Here is a 15180-nt window from a genome sequence, read left to right as displayed (position 1 = left end):
ACCACTTAGATACTTCTGAATATATACTGACAGCTACTGGCTCTAAGCTTGGAATTCACAGTCAGGTAACAAAGCAGCTGAGGTGTTTTGCTTTAGACAAGGACCTGTGAAAGCAGATTGGAAACTGCTAAGATAAAACCAGAACTCAGGCCAAATCCCCACCTCCATTAACACCAGCAAAATCCCAGAAATGTCCTTTTTGTTTTTGTTAAAATGGACAATGAATGAGGCCAAAAGTCTGAGACTAATAACTGAGAAAAAGCATTTTTTTTTTCTTTTGGGGTTTCGAGTCCAGAAAGCCAAAGATACAATGAACAAATAAGCTAGTCCTTTTATAAGAAAGTAAAACAAAAGTAGATTAGAAATTATGCCAGGTGGGGTTCTCTGAAATGCAGATGCCAAGACAGGATTGGTTATATGAGAGATTTGTCGGGGGACAAGAGGGGAGGCAGCAGGAGATGGCAGAGAGAGAGTCTTCAGGCCACAGTGCAGGTCAGCCACCTATGAAAGGATGGAGGGAGGGAAGAGCTGGGTAGAGCACCCCAGACTGCAGTGCATTGCTCAGGGCATCTTGGCCAGGTCAGCAGGAATCCTTGAACCCAAAGGCTGCTTGTTGGAGCAGCCTGTGTCCAGGAGGAATGGGCCAAGCACTTGTACCCCCACCACCATGCTCAGCTACTGGCCAGGAGCCAACCAGGGGAGCTGTGGCTCCAACACCAACAGAGAGGTGGGTCCAAGGGGCGCTAAGTGAGTTGTCAGTCAACTCTGCTCTGTTTAGCAGATCCTCTTAAAGGAGTGCTAAATGGTGCCCTACCATAGAAATATCGATCTCCAACAATGGATATTGTTCTGATTTGCTGTTAAATTTATAAGCCCAAGTGTACACTATGTGTTTTGGCGAAGAAACTGGGTCCTTCTGCATACGAGGAACTGACCAGAGTCACGACAAGAAGTTCTATTGATTTGGGGTCTGCCACACTCTAGGCACTTCACTCATCGCTGCCTCAGTTTCCTTATCTGTAACATTGCTGTGGATAGTAACATCTACCTTGTGGGTTGTTTTGATCATTAAAAAGGATAACATCAGGGAGCTTTTCACAAAGGTAAGACTGTCTGACCACTTCGTTCATACACTGATAGTCCCAACTTCTGGAAATCAAATTAGGAATGCTCAAGACTTCCAAATGCAGGTAATGCCATGTTAAATTTTCTCAGCTCTTGGCAAAATTTGGCTTGAAAATGATATCTATCCATGCAAAGTCACCTAAAAATCTAATTTATCCCATTTGCACATCAATCAGGTCTTCCTTGAAGTTCTTTCATCTTAGAACACTCCCCAGACATTTCCAAGGAGGGGGTCCCTCACTCTGCTCCACTCTCTCCCCCCAGCCCCCTCCTGGCTCTCTCTCACCAACAGCAGCTCTATCACCTTTGTCCCTCACCTTGCTCTGTTTTCCCCCATAGGAATGGAGTTCCTGGTGTTATATTTATACTGTTTAACTATTGGTTCAACGTTGTCTTCTCTGCTAGAACATAAGCTCATGAGCTCTTGTCTTTGTCTGTTTCATTCACTATAGTAGTCCCTAGAATGCTGCCTGGTATTGATCTTACTTAGTCTGAACCTCCTCCACTCTACCAGGACACCCCTACATTGACGCTCCCCTCCACTTGCACACAGGGAAGGACGGACAACTCTTCCTCCCTCGCCAGTATTGCTACCTGGCATTGACTTTTTTTTTTTTAGAATTTATTTATTTTTTTTATATTTTAGCATATTATGGGGGTACAAGTGTTAAGGTTACATATATTGCCCATGTCCTCCTCCCCCCTTGAGTAAGAGCTTCAAGTGACTTTTTTAATTGGGTGAAACTCACATGTGGTTTCCAAAAGGAATGAAATGGCAAATGAGAAATTTTTTGTGAATATCCTGGCCTACTTGAATGGTAAGGGGAAGAGGGTGAAAGCAGCTAATTGCAGAGCACCTTGGATGGGCCAGAGCCTCCCCATCAGACCTTTGGCCAGAATTGCTAGCAAGAAGCAAATGAACATGTTTGGCATTGAATGTTTTTCCTTACTCAACTTTTTTAGGGGACGTGGGCAAACCTTTTTTTTTTTTTAAACTCATGGTGATTGGATGGGAAAACAAAATTTAGCAGGAGCCTCGTCTAGCTCACCCTCGGGACACTCAGTCTTTGGAGGGTCAAGGATGGTTCTGTCTGTTTTGGCTTGTCCCCATAAGTCATGAGCGGAGACATAAGCTGTGGTCTACAGAAGGGAAAACACTTTCTTTACATCAGACTTGTAAACTAAAACAAAATTTTAAGGCTCACCTCCCCACCGGCTGACTAAATGGACCCCCTTGTGACCAAAGGAATATCCTAAAATTAAATTGTCTGCCAGGAGAAGGGAGGTCAGACATGCCTATGCCCCCCTCCCTTCTTGGAAACATCCTTTGTAACCCATTAACAGGCCTAAGGGTAGGCAAGACAAACCTGCAGTTCCTCAATTAACACAACAAATCTATGTCTGGTGGCTTATCTCTTAAGAACATTTCCTTATGTTAAAACATTCCAAGCCTTTAGACAAAGCTTCATGTCTGTAACCAATTACAAGCCAAATAATCTTTAAATCTACCTATAACCTGTAAGCCCCCCCACACACACACACACCTTTGAGATGTCTCACCCTTTTGGGCCAAACCAATGTATGCCTCCCACGTATTGATTTATGACTTTACCTGTAACCCCTGTCTCCCTGAAATGTATAAAACCAAACTGTAACCCAGCCACAGCGAGTCCACTAGCTCAAGGCCTTTTGGCAGTGGTTCTGGGTCATGGTCCTCAAATTTGACTCAGAATAAATCTCTTTAAAATTATTTTACAGAGTTTGGCTTTTTTTCCGTTGACAGACTAAAGGGTGGAATTGGCATCACAGAGTGGCTGATGCCTGCCCGGCACCAGCTCTATTGCTCGGTCCGTCCAGCCGCAGAAGGGGCCGTCGGCAAGGGAGGTAGAGTTGTTCGTCCTTCCTGTGTGTAAGTGGAGGGCCGTGTCCATCTAGGGGTGCTGTGGAGGGATTCCTGGTTGAGTGGAGGAGGTTCGCACTAGAGGAACTTTGCAGCCTTTTTTCATTTACCAGTTCCATCAGTTTGAGTCTCCTCTGAGCTAACACACTGTTTACTCAGAAAGTCAATAGTAAGAAAAAGAGAAATGGGGTCACTGAGCAGCCAGATGGAATGCGGGAACTCTCGTAAGGGCAGCTTGCTCTTGTCTGAGCCAGGAAGTAGTCTGTGGCTCTTCCGCAGTTTGTGGAAGTGACGTGCTGTTTCTGGAGGAGGGTATTCTTAACCCTGATCCTCAAGGACTCTGGGGGTCCCTGCAAACTGAGAGGAGTGCCAAACACAGAGCCCATCTGAGAGAGGAACAAGGCAAAGCCGAAAATCCAGCAAACTTATCTCTCCTTAAAGGTCATTTAAACTTATCTCTCCTAAGGGCATTCCTTTATGCAGGAAAGGGTCAGCCCCACTCATTCAGGAGCACAAGTTTAATCCTCGTGACACCCTGGTGAGTAGACTGAGCACAGGACTGGGAGACAGAGACCCAGGTCCTAGCCCTAACTCCACCTCTAACTCACTTTGTGCCCTTGGTCAAGTGGCTTGACCTCTCTGGGCCTCAATTCTTTTCCATGTATTAACTGATCAACACTGATATGAACATATAGTAATAACATTCATCAGGTATTGGGCAGGTAGGGGAGGAGAGGAAGGTATATTCACACCTATGAGTGCAGTGCGCACCCTCTGGGGTATGGACACGCTTGAAGCTCTGACTCAGGTGGGGCAAAGGCAATATTTGTAATGTAAACATTTGTACTCCTGTAATATGCTGAAATAAAAAAAAATAAGTTATTTTTCATAAAATAAGAAGATTGAGCTAAACGATCTCTAAGGCTCTGTGTGTGTGTGTGTGTGTGTGTGTGTGTGTGTGTGTGTGTGTGAATATGTGATTGGGGGATGCAGGGGAGGCTGGCTTCTCCGTTCCCTTTTAGAGCTCTCTCTCTGGAAGGCAGCTTAGCATTTGGCACTGGGGGTGGCAAACAAAACAGAATCAGCCTTGAGATGTGACAGACCTGTGGGCTGCCTGTCCTGCCTCCATCGCAGGGTTCCGGGGTGTCTCTTTCATTCCCTGGGGCGTAGCTGCCTCGTGGCAGAGGGCAGAAGGCCTGGTGGCAGAGCAGCGGCTACTGTCAGCTGGTTCCCCCGCCTCCTGTCCCTCCACTGACCTCGGAGTGGTGAGTCATGCTTTGTCACCCGAGTGCCTGGCAGCAGGCCCCACACAACTTCTTGAGCTTGTCAACACCCAGGACAGAATAAATCACCAGAGGCCCATTTTTAGCCAAGAGTGAAAAGTGAAGTCACCAGGAAGAGCAGTGGAAGACGCCAATTAGGGATGAAGATGGGAGGCGGGGCTTGTTGAAGGACAGGGTTGCCTGACTTTGCAGCGATCCGATCCCAGGAAGGCTGCCCGCTCCTGGATTTGCAGTCTGCAGGCTCAGGCATCCCGGGAGGAAGGCTCATGGGAGAGGCCCCCCACTGGGTGGGAGGAACCACAGCACCTCTGCCATCTTCTACTTTCAAAATCACATCCTCCCTCCGGGGAACTTAGCTTCCTCAATTATAACATCATAGGGAGTTAGGAGGGAGACACTGAATTCTCTAATTTGGTGACTTTCCTATCTTTCGTTCTGTTTTATTTTAGGAGCAGAACAAACAGGGAGGAGAGGGTTTGCAGTGTGCATGCTCAGCCTTCCTCCCCGAACCTGGGCGGGACCGATTCATCTCAGGGCCTCCTCTGCTTCTACCATTCTACAGTTCATTGCTAGATTTGAAAAGAACACATTCCTGCAGAGCTGAGCATGTGGGCACGTTCTGATATTCTGAAGATGAAATAATATCATTTCAGTAAGAAGAAAAAGAAAAACCCCACTTCTGTCACTTTTATTAGCTGTGGGATCCGGGTTAAGTTACTTAACCTCACGCCTCGATTTCCTTATCTGTAAAATGGAGAAAATAATAATAGCTGTCTGGAAAGGTCGTCTTTGGGAGGCTTAAATTAAGATAATAAAGGTCAAGTCTTGCTCAACGCTGTGACTGTCAATAAACGTAGGCAATGGTGTCAGTAGGTGGGAACAAAAGCTGGGGGGGAGGGGGGAAGGTCTCTCAGGGAGATAGCAGGAGCTGGGGTGCTGTTTCAAAGTCTGGGTGCCCATTCTCCCCTCTCTTGACCTCCTGAAGGGACTCAATGAGTACTCGGAGGAAACACCTTGCAATGTTTTCCTGGGCAGATCTTACAGGAAATCTTCTGTTTCCTCTCTGGACTTGGTTGACTTTAATTAGTCACTTCCTCTTGGGGTCTTGTGTGTGGCCCACACAGGAGGGAGAATAGCTTTAGAAAATGCACTAGGACCCAGAGAGGGAAGTAGCAACTCGTTTGTTCATCCACTCATTCATTCATTCATTCATTCATCCAGCAAAGACTCTGTACCCATCTGTGCCTGGCAGTGTGCCCGGGGCTGGGAGGATTCGGAGACGATTGGGCCCTTCCCTGGGCAGCTGTGGGGAGAGGCCAGCAGCCTTCTCCAAGCTCAGATTTCTCCTCCCCTCCCGCCCTTCCTTCCTCCCTCCCCTGCCCATTGGTCCTGAGTCCTGGTGATTTTAACTTGAAAATGACCTCAGCATCCCTGGGCCTCTTCCTTCTGGAGCTGCTACTTAAAACCCCAGACGTGGATGAGATTGGCAAAGGACGGTGTGTCAGAGAAGAGAACTGACATCAGCGTGAAATCTTGGGGGACATGTGCATTTGGGGACGGAGGGGGTAGGGAAGTAAGGAGGTGGAGGGGGCAGGCGCTGGATGGGGGCATTGGGTAGGGGGTGGGGAGTCCAGCTGAGGCTGCTGGAGGGTGGAGAACCCTGGGGGTAGCACTAGGCTTGTGATTCTCAGAAAAGGGGTTGATCTAAGCAAGTGGTCCACCTCCGGCTGCACAAAGGGCAGCGGGCAGGTGGCAGGGGCCAGCACTGGACGTTCCTCAGAAGTCCAGGCTGGGCAGCAGCATCAGGCTGCAGGCTCCTGCCTCTGGCCACATTCCAGTCCTGGCAGCGAGGTGGGGTTCTGCCGAAAACAAGGCAGTTTCTAGTTCCAAAGCAGGAGAACAGGATAAGGATTCAATTTCCCCGCACCGGGCACTGGGTCAGGGCCAGCCCAGCAGAGAGGGGGGCTGGCCTTCCGGCAGGGATCTGGTGGCCCAGCTGGGGGAGGGACAGGTCTGGCAGGGACTGGGAACTAGGCTGGTCTGATGTTCCCAGAGAAAGGTAAACAGGAGGAAGTGGGCCTGAGGTGGAATCCATTCACTGGGTTGTTTGTGTAGCTTGATGGGAAGATTATGACCTTGGCTTTTAAGAACGTGTTGGCCAGCCACGGGGGAGGAGCGTGTCCTCATTCAGAGGTGCCGCAGCCCCACCGGACAGTCTTTCACACTTGACAGATGTCTGTGTCTGTGATTCACCTGGTCCTTGTCACAACCCCGTGCGCTAGAAAAGGACACCACGCGTTTTCCTTTCTGCAGATGGAGAAACTGCGTCACAGTCAAAGGAGGGAACCTGCCCTAGGAGGCAGCTGTTGGCCGGGGGCCAGGACCAGGCTCATGCCCCAGTTCCCTGCCGCCTCTCCTGCTTTTATTTTTAAAAATTTTTTTTTGGCAGGAGGATAGTGGTTGAGGGTAGATTTCAGGTCTAAATCCTGGCCCTGCCCCTCCCTGACTCATGGGATCCTGGGCAGGTTGCTTAATCTCCCAGAGCCCCCATTTCCTCAAGTTTAGAAACAAAATTAATGAATTCATTAATTTTTTTAAAAAAAATTAAGTTTAATTGGCATGTAATAATTCTATGTATTTATTTGGTACAGAGTGATATTTCAATACATGTATACTATGTGTAGCGATCAAATCAGGGCAATGAGCGTATCTATCACGCCAAACATTTATCCTTTCTTTGTGATGGGAACATTGGAATTCTCTCTTGTAGCTATTTGAAAATATGCGATAGATTATTGTTAAACTGCAGTCACGCTACAGTGCTAGCGACAGCAGCCCCCAATCTTTTTTGGCAACAGGGACTGGCTTCATGGAAGACAATCCTTTCACCCATAGGAGGTGGAGGGTGGAGATGGGAAGATCTCGGGATGACCCAAGCGCACCTTGTCTATTCATTGTGCAGTCAAACCTCTCTGCCAGTGACAATCTGCAGACATCTCTTTGCTATACTGATTTCCTTTCCTTTGGATAAAATACTCAGCAACAAGATTGCTGGGTCACATGGCATTTCTAGTTTTAATTTTTTGAGGAGGCTCCATCCTGTTTTCCTTAATGGCTGTACTAATTTACATTCCCACCAGCAGTGTACAAGAGCTCCCTTTCCCCTGCCAGAATTTCCATCTTTGCCAGAATTTGTTATTTGTTGTCTTTTTGATAATAGCCATTCTAACTGGGGTGGGCTGATAGCTCGCTGTGGCTTTGATTTGTATATCTCTGATGATTAGTAATGTTTAGCATTTTGTCATATACTTCTTGGCCATTTGTATGTCTTCTTTGGAGAAATATCTATTTGGATCCTTAGATGACATGGTCTTACATATAGAAAAACCTAAAAACTTCACCAAAAAACTCTCAGAGCTAATAAATGAATTCAGTAACATTGTGGGATATAAAATCAACCTACAAAAATCAGTAGCACTTCTGTACACCAATAACAAATTAGCTGAAATAAAGAAAGCAATCCCATTTACAATAGCTACAAAAAATAGACTATCTAGGGATAAATTTAACCAAGGAGGTGAAAGATCTCTACAATGAAAACTACAAAACACTGATGAAAGAAATTGAAAGAAGACAGAAAGATGGAATGACATCCCATGTTCATAGATTGGAAGAATAAATATTGTAAAATGACCATACTACCCAAAGCAATCTACAGATTCAATGCAATCCCTATCAATACCAATGACATTCTTTACAGTCATAGGAAAAAAAATTCTAAAATTCATATGAAACCACAAAAGACCTCCAACAGCTAAAGTACTCCTGAGCAAAAATAAAACAAAGCTGGAGCCATCACTAACTGACTTCAAAATATACTACAAAACTGTAATAACCAATCTTTCATGGGTAAGATTTCAAAAGTACAGGAAACAAAAGCAAAGATAGATAAATGAAATTATGTTAACCAAGAAAGCTTCTCCACAGCAAAGGAAATAATCAACAGAGCAAAAGGACAATCTGTAGAATGGAAGAAAAAAATTGCAAACTATTCATCTGACAAGGAATTAATGTTCAGAGTATATGAGGAACTCAAATGACTGAACAGTAAAAAACCCATTATCTCATCTGTAAAATGGGACAGTAGTGCTTTTCTATCCTTGACTTCAACTCTCTAGGAATTTCTCAGGGTTCAGTTCTAGGTCCTCCCTCTTCTCAATCCCCCACCCAGCTTTATACCTGTTACTTTAAAACTTCTGTATTTTGATGCATCTCCAGCTTGATAGACTCTTGTTAGGTCTAGATCTATATTTTCAGCTGCCAACCCAACTTTTACACTTGGCACCTCAAACTCAGTATGTTCAAAATGGAATTCCATTTCCTCCTGCAAAAGGTTCTTTCTCTAGAGTTTCCTGGCTCAGTAGATGGCACCGTCAGCCAGTTAGTTGTTCATGTCAAAATCAGTGAGCTACCATTGATATGTTTCTTTTCCTCAACTTCCACACTTCATCAATTACCAAGTTCTATGGGTTCTAACTCCTATATATTGCTCCAATCCACCTGTTTCTATGTGCTTTGCCTTTTTAAGTCACTTTATTTCTAGACAAGTCACCCTTATCTCCCACCTGAACTTCTGCCAAGAGACGTCACTGGATTCACTCTTGCATGCTCTCATTCATTCTTTCCGCAAAAGTCAGAAAAATCTTTAAAAAATATATTAATTGTATTATACTGTCCCCACTGCTCAACCTTAATGGCTTTATTTATTCATTTCACATAACATAACATTTACCATCTTAACCATTTTTAAGTATACAATTTAGTAGTGTTGAGTATATTTAAGTTGTTATGCAACCAAACTCCAGAACTTTTCATCTTGCACAAGTGAAACTCTTTACCCACTAAATAACAACTCCCCATTCTCCTTTCCCTCAAGTCCCTGGCAACCACCCTTCTCTTTCTGTCTCTATGGGTTTGACTACTCTAAAATACCTCATATAAATGGAATCATGTAGTAATTGTCCTTTTGTGACTGTCTTATTTTACTTACCATAATGTTTTCAAGGTTCATCCATGTTGTAGCATGTGTCAGAATTTTGTTCCTTTTTAAGGCTCTATAACATTCCATTGCATGCATAAATTACCTTTTGTTTATCCATTCATCTGTAGGTGGACACTTGGGTTGCTTCCCTCTTTTGGCTATTATGAATAATGCTGCTATGAACATGAATGTATAAATAACTCTTTGAGAAATTGGATTGCTGAATTACATGGTAATTCTATTTTGAATCATCTGAGGAATGACCACACTGCTTTCCAAAGCAATCGCAGCATTTTACATTCCCATCAATTGTGCACACTTATTCTAATTTCTCTGCACCCTTACTAACATTGGTTATTTTCTGTTGTTTTGATAGTAGCCATCCTCGTGCGTGCAAAGTAGTATCTCATCATGGTTTTGATTTGTATTTCCCTGATTATTAGTGATGTTGAGCATCTTTTCATTTGCTTATTGGATATTTGTATATTTTTAGGGAAATGTCGATTCAAGTTTATTGCCAATTTTTAAATCAGAGGGATTTTTGTTCTTGCTGAGTTGTAGGAGTTTTTAAATACATATTCTAGATATCAGGTCCTTATCAGATACATGATTTGCAAAATAGTTTCTCGTATTCTGTGGATTGCCCTTTCACTCTGATAATTGTGTCATCTGATGCCCTTCAATGGCTTCTTACTAGTCCTAAAATAAAAGGCCAATCTCCTACATGATTCAATTTTAGTTTACATCTCTGGTTTCACTGAGTACCCCTTTTATTATTAGGCTGCAACCACTGGCCTTTTAGTTAAGTTCCTTCCCTCTTCTGTTTTCTTGGCCCTTTGCCTAGAACATCTGTAAATTATTAGTTATTAGTGTATCTGTTCAAAGATTGTGTCCTTTACCAGACAGCAGACTCTGTGGGGCAGGGACTATGCCTGGGGCCAACTTCCCCAGTGCCTAGGGCCACGACATTTTAGGGGTCCACAACAAAGTGTCAATTTCACCTGTTCTTTGAATTAGTTGAAAAAAATAACCTAATAATATATAATAATAATAAATCCACCCTGGATTATATTTGTCTTTATACCAACACAACCATAAAATATAAATTAATTTTTTTTTTCATGGAGAAAGGGACCCAAAAAGTCAAAAGTGCCTAGGACCCACAAAAGTCATAATGCAACCTGATCGTGCCTGTCTTTTTTGTGCCCATGTCCCCTATTATAAGGCCTCACAGGTACTCGGCACTTAGCTAACATGTGCTAAACAAATGGAGGATTGAAAATGGCAAGAAGGAGGTATGCCTAGCAAATGTACATAACCTACCTGACATTCTGTTTGAAATAAACCCACAGGTCTTAGTTATAAGAGGCAGAGGTTACTGCATTTCTTCCCATCTCTGCCCAGGGGTGCTCTGTTCTGGTGGTTGGGAAAGAAATCTCTTTGCTTTGGAAGATTTTAGAAAGGTCCGTAGAGAGCCAAGGCCTAGCTTTAGCACATGAATTCACCCTGAGTTGTCCACGATTATTTAAAAACCGAGCCTGCACATTTAGGGAAGGTCTGGGGCCAAGGCAGTGTTTTCATCGTTTTTTTTTTTTTTCTTTCAGTATCTCCAAAAATATTTTTTAAACAGCTTTTTTGAGGTGTAATTATTCAAGAAGCTGCACATATTTAAAGTGTACAACGTGTTGAGTTTTGACATATGCGTATATCCCTGAAATGATGAAGATAATGGACTTATCCATCATTCCCCAAAGTTTCCTTTGAAATCAGATAGTGTTAGTCCTTTAACTTTGTTCTTCTTTTTCAGATTTCTTTTAGTTATTCTAGGTTCTTTAGAACCAGCCTGTTAATTTCTTCAAAAGAGCCATCTGGGATTTTGGTTGGGATTGCTCTGAATCTAGATCAATTTGGAGAGAACTGATGTCTTAACAATATTAAGCCTCTGACTCATGAACATAAATTAGCTCTCCATGCATTTAGATTTTTTAAAATTTCTCTTAGCAATATTTTATATCTTTTAGTGTATAGATCTTTCACACCATTTTTCAGATTTATCTCTAAGTATTTCATTTTTTGATGCTGCTGAAAATGGTACTGTTTTTTTTTTTAATTGCAATTTCTGCTTATGGTTAATGTATAGGGATACAGTTGGTTTTGTATATCGATCTTGTATCCTACAACCTTGCTAAACTCACTTACTAGGTCTAGCAGCATTTGTAGATCCCATTATTGATTTTTAGTATAGACAATTGTTTTGTGCTCCACATTAAAGATGATTGCTGTCTCGCATTAAATTATCTTTGTTGGGAGGTTGGTCTAAATTATCCACTGTGCCATTACTTGAACCTGAAAATCCAAGTGATGTTTTTCCCTGGAAGACAGGGAGCTTAGTCTCATGGTACAATCTGTGTTTGAACCAATAGCTGTCAGCCCATCTGGTGCCCACATGTGTAGGCCACGGTGATCTTCTTGCTTCCCACTCTGGTAGTCTTGGCACCTTGGTGCCTAGAGAGCTTAGTGTCATTTGCAGAATTGCAGCTTTCTTTCTTTCTTTCTTTCTTTCTTTCTTTCTTTCTTTCTTTCTTTCTTTCTTTCTTTCTTTCTTTCTTTCTTTCTTTCTTTCATCTCTCTCTCTCTCTCTCTCTCTCTCTCTCTCTCTCTCTCTCTCTCTCTCTTTCTTTCTTTCCTTTCTTTCAACAGAGTCTTGCTTTGTTGCCTGAGGTAGAGTGTAGTGGCATCATCATTGTTCACTCCAACCTCAAATTCCTGGGCTCAAGGGATCTTCCTGCCTATCTCCCAAGTAGCTAGGACTATAGGCATGGGCCACCACACTTGGCTATTTTTAAAATTTTTTGTAGAGATAGGGTCTTGCTATGTTGCTCAGTTTGGTTTTGAATTCCGGGGCTCAAGCAATTCTCCTGCCTCATCCTCCCAAAGTGCTAGGATTACAGCCGTGAGCCATGGTGCCCAGCCAGAAGCACATGTTTCAAGGTGCAATCTGTCCTCCAGACTCTATAAATGTCAGGTACTGTCAATCTTGTACTTTTCTTTAGCCAACTTAATACATCACTATATAGAGGTGAAGTTTTGTTTCCCACATGCTGAGTCCACAATACCAGCACCTTCCCTTGAAGGTGATTCAACTTTAGTCAAAGTCTCTCACGAGACTCTACCTCTTTACTCTGTATTCTCTAGCTCCTTCCACACCCACCCCAATTCCCTCCCATCGTCTTTCTCTGATTTACCAAGTTCTTTCTTACCTTTTCACTCTTAGGTGATAAAAAGTTTAGCACCAACTCTTAGCAAGGGGATAGAAATACTTGGCATGCATTTTGTATATGCATTTTTGTATATTCCTGGCTCTGTTTATGTCCTCATTCTCATTTTTCCTCTGCCTCATCTTTTTTTTGCCTACTATTGATTTGATAGATCTTACACATTTTTGTGAGTCAATCTCAACTCTTTCTGGAAAAAGGTAAGATATCAATTACAGTTGACGCTTAAACAACGTGAGGCTTAGGAATGTTGACCCCCTGCACAGTTGAAAATCTGCATATGCCTTTTGACTTCCCCAAAACTTAACTACGAATAGCCTACTGTGAACTGGATACCTTACTGATAGCATAAAACAATCCAGTAACATGTATTTTGTATGTTATCTGTATTATATACTATATTCTTTCTTACAAGAAAATAAGCTGGAGAAGAGAAAATGTCATTTAAAATATCACAAGGAAGAGAAAATATGTTTTCTATTCATTAAGTGGAAGTGGATCATCATAAAGGTCTTCATCCTCATCGTCTTCTTGTTGAGGAGGCTGAGGGGGAGGAGGAAGAAGAGGGTTGGTCTTAGCGTGTCAGGGGTGGCAGAGGCAGAAGAAAATGCACATTTAAGTGGGCCTGCACAGTGTGAAGCCATATTGTTTAAGAGTCAACTATAATGGAGTATGATTACTTTTAGGATAGTGTTTTCTGGCTATTTTGAGCACTGGTTTTGAGCAGCAAATGTGGTGAGAAGGTACTTTTTATTTGTTGGGCATGTTTGCCTATGTCCGGGGCTTCCACTCACATTCTGAAAGACAACAGTGAGACTTTTATCTTTTTAGCTGCTCACAACAATATAATTTGTTACCCTTTGAAAAATCTTGTCCTTTTTGCAATTTCCTTGCCTCCTTCAAAAATGGCACTTCTAACTTCCTGCCACCCAAGTTTGACAGCTCAGGCTTCAAACTAGTTCCCTCTATATAACTAGTCATCGATTTATGTTAATTCTACCCTTAAAACAGCTTCTACAGCCTCTCTCTCTGTTCATTTCCATTACCTAGGTCCAGCTCTCCATCAACTCAAGCAAGAACCACTCCTGAGCACCACCAAGTCTCTTTGTGTTGTATCTCTAATTTAGAAACCATCTCCTACGTAGGTGGCAGCTTATTCTTTGAACGTCAATATCACCATGGTGTTACCTTTCTTAAAAACAATTAGTAGCTCACAATTATACATGAAGGATGTAATAACTCACTATTTAATTAAGATAATAATAACATTTCGATAGATGTCTTCTTTTTATATACCTTCATTTGATCCTTACATTAAGGACATAATATATATAAAAGGATATGTTATATATAATATATATTCTCATTATCTATTTCCTCAGTATATATTTGATCCGTACACAGCCCTTAAATATGAGGAAACTGAGGCTCAGGGAGCCTAAGTGACTTTCCTGTGTGTCATGGGCCAGAAGCAGGACGAGACTTGGTTCTGCCAGGTGCTAGCAATGTGATTTTGTTCATGTTATTGAAGGTCTCAGCCTCAGTTCCCTCTTCTCCGCAGTGGGGACCACGAGCGCTGACTCGCAGGACGATTGTGAGTTATCTCATGAAGAGACGCAGATGAAAGCACCCAGCACAAGGTCTGCGGAGTATAGAAATGCCACTGTCAAGGTCTTCCGCTGGTAAACGTCAGGGTCTGTCCTTGAAGGCTGTTCTCCGACTTTATTCCAGAGCTGCCCAGTAGAAATAGAATGGGAGCCACACACAGCAATTTAAATGTTTGGGTAGCCACATTATAAAAGTAAAACAAAACAGGTGAAATTAAATTTTAATGGTATATTCTATTTAACTCAATGTAGCCAAAATGTCAGCATTTCAACATGCAATCAATAATAAACATTATTTAATACTCTTTTTTGCATACTAACTCATTGGAATCTGGATGTGCTGTCCACCCACGGCACATCTCAGCTGAGACTGGGAGCACCTCAAGCTCTCGCTGGCTTTGCAATGGGCAGCTCAGCTGGGGAACGGTGTGCCCCAACCTGAGAAACCAAAAGCCAACTGGGAATATGTATCACAAATGTGATAGAAGAGGAGTTAATGGACTCAGTCTTTAAGAGTTTCTACTTGGATAAAAACACTAAAACATCAACATAGGATAGTAGGTAGGGAGCATGAACAGACAGTTTGCAGATAAGGAAATAAATAAAAATGGCTTATGACATATGGGTAAATGCCCAGTTTTACCAGAAAGCACAGAAATGCAAATCACAGCCATAAAATACCATTTCCCCTCTTGCATCATTCAAGATTAATACTGGGACTCTACTCAAGGTCGGCGAGAGCGGGGAGGAAAGCACAACGCCCACACGGCCAACAGGAGTACGTTCAGGAAAGCCTTAAAATATTCATACTCTTTACCCAGCAAGTCCTCTTCCAGGAATCTTCTAGAGAAATAATCAGAAATGCAGACAAAGACGTATGGGCACAGATGTTAATCACAGTGTTATTTGTTATTTTGCCAAAGCAACCTAAGTGCCTAGTACTGTGGAA

The sequence above is a fragment of the Microcebus murinus genome, chromosome 6, assembly GCF_040939455.1.
Source record: "Microcebus murinus isolate Inina chromosome 6, M.murinus_Inina_mat1.0, whole genome shotgun sequence".
Classification (NCBI taxonomy): domain Eukaryota; kingdom Metazoa; phylum Chordata; class Mammalia; order Primates; family Cheirogaleidae; genus Microcebus; species Microcebus murinus.
This window is presented reverse-complemented; position numbering follows the sequence as displayed.